We start from the raw sequence: 9,120 nt of genomic DNA on the forward strand, positions 1-9,120 counted from the left end.
AACATTTGTTTTGACTCAACCTCTATCCAACTCAAGGGTCTCATCAGGCCATTAATGCTTTGACCATGATTATCTCTTAATCATTTGCACAAAGGTTTATCCTTGGATTAACTCTTAATCCAGAGGGTAAGCCTAACTTAGACTTGACCCTTAGCCTTTAGATAACCATGAAGTCTTCTCAGGCCTTTAATGCCTCCAACCTCTTCTCTCAACCCAACCCTATGTTGACACTTGTCACCATTTCATTGGTGCCAATTGTGCACATGGATCCCCAACTTTCAAACCTGGCCCTTGATTAAACCTTTCAATTTTGACCATCCATTGCCCTGTTTGTGCTATAAATAGAGCTCTCATTCCTCCATTTTTAACAATCATCTTTCAAATTTGAAGCATTACACTTATGCTCAAATTATTTTAAGCTTTCATATCATTTTTATGCTCATCGTTTAGCCTCTTTTAGATCAGGAATTAGACTAAATATGCATGTTTAGATTACTTTCTTTATCATTTTAGTTCAATCATAGACTAAATATATCATGATTATGATAGTATTCATACTAACCTTGTCATCTTATCATCTAGTTTATTGCATTTTTAATATCATACATAGCTTAACATCTATTTCATACTAAATTTAGCAAAAGCATCTCTCGTTCTCATATTTCCCATCCCTAAACCATTTTGCTCATTAATCTGAGAGAAAAAATGTTGGTTTGAGGGACATTGTGAGATAGAGAACCATGGGACCCTCCTTGGGAAGCTGAGTAACACGTCGTTACTCCATAGCTTGCATCAAGAAGTCCTATGTGTGTGTGTGGACTAGTATTTTGAAATATTTTCACATATTTAGTTTTATCAGCCCACTTTTCCTGCATACAATTATATCACACACTTTCCTTCATACCAAAGGTTACAAAGTGGACACAAAAAACCTCTAGGACCTCTAGAAACCAAACACATAAATAAAATACCCATACAGGCTTTTTCCCAAGTGCACACCTTGGAGCCTTAGGGCTTATTACATAGCATTGGCAGCATTACCACATCCATTTAGGACCTACACAAGAAACCTTCAAGGCAACACATTGTGTTTCATTCAAACACATGTTGAAAATATTCCAGCACACCCTTGACTACCCTGCACCATACTCTCCTGGATAAGAAAACTCAAGTCCCTTGAGTTTCCAACTGGGTGACTAAGGTGCCATGCTTTATGATATCACTTTCAGACATCCAAGTAGCTTTAGACTTAGGGAGGTCCTTCCACTTGACCAAGTAGTCCTTGTAGACCCCTCTTCTAGTTTGTTTGATCACTTTGGAATCAAGGATACTCTCTAACTCCAAAGGTTTTCCTTGTGGAAAATCCTTCACCCAATCTACATCCTCTTCCACAAGAGATGAACCAGGTGTTGCATCAAGTAAAGGACCCTTGAAGGTTGTCAAATCATGCACACTAAAAATGGGAGAGATCCTCAAATCTGTTGTAAGCTCAACCTCATAAGCATTGTTACCAAATTTATGAACCACCCAGAGAGGTCCTATCTTCTTCATGAGCAGCTTAGAGGGTTGGCCCTTGGGAAATATTTCCTTCCTTAGGTAGGCCATTACCAAATCTCCTACCTGAAACTGAACATCCCTTCTCTTAACATATGTCCTAAGTTTGTATTTTTCTACACTTTTGTGAAGTGAAGTCTTGACTTGATCATGGATATCCTTTATAGTGATGGAAAAGTCCTCTCCCTTAGCAGTCCTTCTTTCCATACCTCCAAGGTCTCTAAGTTCTAGTATCCCTCTAGGATGTAAGCCATACAAAACCTCAAATGGGCTTCTCCCTGTACTTCTATTAACTAAATCATTATATGCATATTAAGCTTGTTCAATCACCAAATCCCAACTTTGTCCATGTTGCTTGGTAAGGCATCTAAGAAGATTGCCAAGAGATCTATTAACCACCTTAGTTTGACCATTAGTTTGAGGATGGTATGCTAAAGAAAATGACAGATTGGTACCCAATTTCTTTCAAAGAGTCCTGCAAAAATAACCCACAAACTTGGAGTCCCTATCAGTGACAATATTGAGAGGTAGACCATGTATCCATACAACTTCCTTGAAGAAGAGGCCTGCAATATGAGATGCATCATTTATTCATTTACATGGCACAAAATGAGCCATCTTGTTGAACCTATCAACAATTACAGAGACACTATCAAACCCCCTAGAATTTTTGGGCAAACCAGGTACAAAATCCATACTAAGGCTTTCTCAAGGCCTAGTAGGAACTGGTAAAGGTTGATACTGTCTACCCCAACTATAATGATAATAATAATACCTCTAATTGAAATCTCAATCTAAAGTTTGGACATTCATATGGTAGAGTTTACTATTCTCATGGTTGGTGTTCATTTAGTTGTCAATCTAGGAACGTAAAACTTGAAATGGGTTTGCAATATATATGCACTAGGCTCCTTAAATGATTATTCTAAATTACTGTAGGAAAGGTAGGAATAGAAATCATAAAAGGGTAAATGAAAACTTTACAAAACTCTGCTGAAATGATCTAATGAAAATAACAGGAATCACACTGTTCTGCCTTGGCTGCAGGAATAGTTAAATGATCTATTTCTAGTGGCTGTAGGAACAATCTAGTCATGAACTTCTATTGTAACTAAGTAAAAACTAACTTTAATAATCATAAAAATAGGATCACTCACCAAGTGGGCCCCCTTGGATGAGTGATATCAAACTCTCAGCAAAGAACTATTAATAGATCAGAATAACATATTTTTATTCATTTCTTCCTAAAAGATGATTACATATTCTAAGAGAGAAATTTCAGAATGCATGACAAAAACTCTACTCAATCCCTTTCTATTCTATCTAACTCTCAGAAAAGAAGGAAGAGCTTATTATAAAGAAAAGATAAACTACAGTGGACAACTCTAGTTACGCCCAGAAGAAGAGGTAGATAGCTGTCAGACGAAGGGGATAACAAAGAGCTTAGCTGCAAGAACTGTGGATCTGAAACCGAACCACAGTCTTTGCACGCCAAAGCGATATTTTGAAAATTAAACATGCACCATAGTTAAACTCCCATGGTGAAGTACAACTGCTCTAATTATGCCATAGATTGCATTCACTTGAATCTCCTTCAGTTTGACCTCCAGCTATCTGAACGTGATTCTCCAGTCCTTAGGTGCAAAAGAAAATTCTCCACCGTAGCATCAATTATTATCTGCACTAAAACAAAAACAACATACAAGGACATGCATATGTATCTTACTTAACTAATACATTCATTAACTCACATATGAAATCATCCTAAATAATCTGCATATCACAGGGACAAACCATTTGGCTACAGGAATAAATTGGCATGGCTGTAGGAATTAATTGACAAAGTTCAAACATGATTTCTTAAGTTTAGTTTTAAAACATGGATTACATATAGTCAATTCACAATATTTTACTATCACAATGCAACCCAAAAGATACCAAAAACCTAAGAGTCCTAATAAAAAAACATGTCAATACATCGACTTATCAGATACAACCCAGGATTAGTAGAAACTCCTTTTTCCCTTTGACAAATGGGACAATGCTCCACACATTTTCTTACCTTTGCTTGCATCTTAGGCCAAAAGTAAAACCTTGGTACCTTCTCCAAAGTTTTATCCAAACCAAAATGATCGCCAAGGCTACCATTCTGATTTTCTCTAATGATATTTTCCATCATAGAGCATTGAGGAATACATAGTTGATGCCCCTTAAAGAGAAATCCATCCTGCAACATGAAATCGGGGAACTCAACATGAAAGGAATCAGAAAACTTAGTACATACATCATAAGAATCCTTGAAATATTTATCCTCCTTATACATGAGTTTAAGAAAATCAACACCAACACTTTGCCATTGGATTTCTTGGATAGTGAGTACTCTCCTACTCAAGGCATCCGTAACCTTATTAGAGACACCCTTCTTATGCTTGATAGTAAAATTGTAAGGTTGAATATGTTAAACCCACTTGATATTCCTTTGATTCAAGTTCTCCTCCCCATTAAGAAAACTCAATGCATGGTTATTAGTATAAACAATGAACTCTTTTGGAAGAAGGTAATGGCACCACTTTTTAAGTGCTTGTACCATAGCATAGAGCTCCAAATCATAGGTTGAGTACCTTTTCTTCTCCTCATTCAACTTCTCTGGAAAGAATGCCACTAGATTCCCTTCTTGACTAAGAACTGCACCTATTGTTTGCTTGCTTGCATTACATTCAACTATAAAAGGTTGATCAAAATTAGGGAGCCTTATGGTAGGAAGTTCTACAACTTTCCTTTTCAAAATTTCAAAGCTTTGGGATGCTCTCTCTGTCTATTCAAACCTGCATTTGATTCCTCCTTTTATAGTGTTAAGAATTGGAGCACAAATATGACTAAAACACCTAATGAATTTTTATAAAAAAAAGCCAATCCATGAAAGCTCCTAACATCCCCTATTGTCCTAGGTGTAGGCCAATTGACAATAGCCTCAACCTTTGAAGGATCCATTTTTAAACATCTCTTAGAAACCACAAAGCCTAGATACACAAACTCAGTTCTCATGAATTCACACCTCTGAAGGTTGATTACCAATTTCTCCTCATGAAGCTTCCTCAAAACCTGATCCAAATGCTTCAAATGCTCTTCCTTGGACCTGCTAAACACCAAGATCTCATCAAGATAAAAAATAACAAATTTTCCAATAAATTCAACCAATACCTCATTCATGAGGCACATAAAGGTACTAGGCCCATTTGTGAGCCCAAGGGGCATCACCAACCATTCATATAAACCCTCATTTGTCTTAAAGGCAGTCTTCCACTCATCACCAAGTCTGATTCTATTCTGATTGTAACCTGATTTCAAATCAATCCAAGGTGGGACCTATATTTCCCATGGCTGAATTGACCTTTTGTCCATCATCATCTTGCACAAGTTGATTCCTTCTTTCTTGTCCATGTGAACTAGAAGCTTTCTTTGGGCATCTTCTCATGGTATGACCCATTTGGTTGCAATTGTAACACTTGCCAAAGAAAACACTAGGATCTCTGCATTGACTTCCTTGCCTACCCTTGCCAAAAGGTCTTCTTCCTCCTCTAAAGCCTCCAATCTTATTGTTGAACTCTCCATTGGACTCTTGCTGGTTAGAGTCACTATTTTTAAAAGGAGTATTTCTTCCTCCATAGCCACCTCTACCTCTGAAATTCTTACCTCCCCTTCCTCTATTGTTTTTCTCTCCTCTTCTCCTTATCTTATCTTCCACTCCCAATGCCATTTGGAAGCATTTGTGCATAGTGTCTGGAGCCATGATGTTGATCTCATCTTGGATGTTTTGCCTTAACCCATTTAGGTATCTAGCCACCTTCTTCGCCTCTTCTTCATGCTTCTTTGACCTAAGACTTAGTTTGTGAAATTCTTTGGTATATGCATTCACATCCAACTCCCTATGTTTGAGATTTTGCAGCTTCTTATACATCTGAACCTCATAGTCTATTGGTAGGTATTGATCTTTAATTTTTCTCTTCATCCTCTCCCAAGAGGATATCTTCATTTTCCCTATATTCATCCTTTCTTCTTGCAATACTATCCATCACAACAAGGCAGACCCCTTGAGTCTAGACTTTTCCAAACTCACTCTTTTGTCCTCACAAATTTCTTTGTAGTCAAAGTGGTTATTGAGTGCTTCTATCCATTCAAGCTACCACTATAAATAGGTAGAATTTCCACATTCTCCTAGTTTACTAATTTCAAAGCATCCAAGAACATCTTTTGATTAGGTGCCATATTCTAAGGAATAACCTCTAGCTCTTCATTCTCCTCCTTTGACTCATCATCACAAGTTTTATCCTTTCCCTTGGTCTGTCCAGTCTCTTTGAGTTTCTCTTCAAGCAACTCCTCTACCATCTTCTTGATGGCCTCTGTGTTCATTTCCTTAGGAGGCATTGTATCAGTCTCTCCTCCAAATTCTGAGTGTGACATACACTATTCCACCCTTGGTATAGCTCTACTACCACTATGATGCAAAGGGTTTGGTGTTGATGAGCAATTTCCTTGGCTTCTTCTATGGGTTAAAACTTGGCAACATCCAATGGTCCAATATCTCCAACCTTCTATTGGGACTCATAAATTTGACTGAGTTTGAGAGGCCCATTACAAAATTTTGCTCTTACACTTTCAAAATAGCACTTAAAATCTCGGCTTGAATGACCTAGTTTGATGAAGGGTAAAATAAAGCCAGTTGATTATCAAGAGGTAAAGCCTTGGAATCTTATTATAAACCTTTCATTTGGAATATAAAGTGTTCTATAACTTTCAGATTTTAGTTTAGATCAGTTTATCAAGTACTCATTTCAAGGGTAAGTTGAAAGTTGTTCATAGGTGCAAATGCAGATTTTCTCAAATGACCTACTTTGAGACTTTGCATTTCATGACCAGTTGATTGTCATGTTAAAATGAGTATACCCCTAAATTATATACATATAGGTGTGCCTCCATGCTAAATTTCAAGTCCCTATGAATCTATTTGATCAGTTTTCGAATGCCATTTCATTTGCAATTTTTTAAAATCTGCAAGTTGTGTTTTCTCATAAAAGCTAAATGGTCAACTTTGAGTCCATAAATATTGGACCCGGTAAAGTGTCATGTCAAAATGCAAAGTGCATTGAATCGTATGTATTAATGGAAACCCCCATATGCAGTTTCAAGTCCTAGTCAATTCGTTTGATCAGTTTGCCAAGTTGATTTCTTGGCCCACTTGTGTTATTTATCTGCATTTACATTGTTGCCTCTATTAAGTTGCCATTTTCATGAGCTTATATCTTACACCCAATCATCCTTTTGTTCAAACTGAGATTTATATGGTCTTCTCTGTACTTCAAAGTATCTATGGCCCAGATTTGGTGATCCACGAAGACCATTTGATATATTTAATGTGTGCACTTTGAGGTCCCTGCACTTGGATTTTATCAGGTTCAAATGTTGACAGAGACACTTAATCAACTTCAACAATTAATATCTCATCACCCAGGATTTGTCATGAGGAATGGTTTTGCAGGATGAAAGTTACAATATCATAGTACATGTCTATCAGTTTGTGAAGTCGAGGAAGGTGTTATGACCAGTTTTTGAAATGCATCTTTGGGTTTAAATGTGAAAATGTTTCACATTTGTCTGAGAGTTGCAGATTAAGTTTTGGTGATCAGAAAATTGTGTTGATGAGTTCTAGAGGTATATGAAGGGTGTCCTGAGGCATTTTAAAGGTTGGTTGGATTCAAGTGAAAAAAAAAAATTAGTCAGACCCATTTTGGGGCTTGATCTAGCTCATGCCCTTACAGTGTTGATTTTATGGCAAAATGGTCTTAATTCATAGTAATGCATATCAATACCAACTCCACCCACATTTGTAACTTGGTTTATTAAGAGATGATTTCATTTCATTATGTGGGCATATAACTGAGAGGTTATTGTGTGGGCCATTATGAAGTGAAGATTTGGTTTCTGTAATACATGTTATTAAGATGTGTAAGAGAGGATATGGGTTATATAGTATAATGCATGGATTAAAAAATGGATTGGAATACCTTTGAATTCTTATACAATGGAGAATTCTTTCAGTACAAAGAGGGGGCAAGACAATTGGGAGTTTTCATTAGTCCCAATCTTGATACCATGCCCATATTTCCATTATATTTTATGCCCCAGACAAATTGATTGTATTAAAACAAATATATTCTATAATCCCAATGAATGATGGTGCATGTTGAAGGAAGGAGTGTTTGGTTTTATTAAGCCAACTATATTTTATAACACTAGTGAAAGCTGATGCGACTGTTCAAAGAAATCCTCCCTGCGTGGTGTGAAGGCTTTAGTAACTTTAGCAAATGCATATTAGCAGATGTAATTCCAATTCACGATTTGAGCATACTCCCCAGCCAGCACATGAACTATAGAGAATACTTTAGAAACTTTCAAGCAACAACTGGCAGACATAAAACCAAATCCCATGACCTTTGCCACTCCTCTCTGCCCCTGCGTTGGGTGAAGAGGGCGATGGAAGTGTTTTAGGTAGGCGTAAAACCAGTTCCATGACCCTTGGCAGCATCCTTCGTGCATAGAGTGGGCATTATGAAACTTCCAAAAAAATGAAATTGGCAGGCATAGTTCCAAGTCCATGGCTAACATCCTCCTTGCGTGGTTACCATAGAAATTTCCAAGAAAATGCAATTGGTAGGTGTAATTTTAATTCCTACGTGGAATCAAGATGGAGTATGTTGAGAAGACTTTAGAAACCTTCAAACCAATGCTAGTGGCAGGCATTTCCAGGTCCTCTAGGCCTGCCCAGATGGAGTGATAGAAAAGGCATTGGAAAGTTTCAAGTAAATGAAAATGGTTGACATCCATGCAAAATGTAGAAGTTGCGACAAGGGAGTGCTCAGATGCATTGTCCCACATTTGTTGCAGGGCAAAAAACTTTAATAGTTATATACAATATCTTAAGCATGTTATGTATCCAAAAGACAAGTTCTTTTGGAGAGGCTGCTTGGCAACTCAGTGGGTGCACACGCAATCCCAGGTGAGCACACATCCCAAGACAACCAAATTTTATAGCAAAGAGACAGATTAAAGAGCCTGCAAGTTGGAGAAGATAAATGGTGGTCACTGATCTGTGATGGGAAACTGCTCGCCAGTTACCCATCGTGACTTGGCAACAAGGCGGCCAAAGTCCAGTGGTGGGTCCGACCTAAGGTAAGTTGGCAGGTGAGGTGGCGAACAAGTGGATCCACTAGCAAACCAGAAGAAGACACTCAGCGGATCAAAATGGGTGAAAAATCAAAGTTAAATGTATAGTTTCAACTATTGTAAAAATGCAAAAAATTAAATGACTAATCTGCATGAGATATTAATTCACTGGAGGAGCATTTTACCTAGATATAGGCATATTATATGTCATTGGAAAGCTCTCAATATGAGAGTTTGTTTCTATAGTCAGTTTCAACACATGTCAAAGATTATGAGAGCAGTTTCCATGGGGAATGATGCAAAGAATTTTTTCAGTTGAGGAAAGAGGACACTTGGCAGTTTGTG

This window comes from Cryptomeria japonica, chromosome 5, assembly GCF_030272615.1.
Source record: "Cryptomeria japonica chromosome 5, Sugi_1.0, whole genome shotgun sequence".
Classification (NCBI taxonomy): domain Eukaryota; kingdom Viridiplantae; phylum Streptophyta; class Pinopsida; order Cupressales; family Cupressaceae; genus Cryptomeria; species Cryptomeria japonica.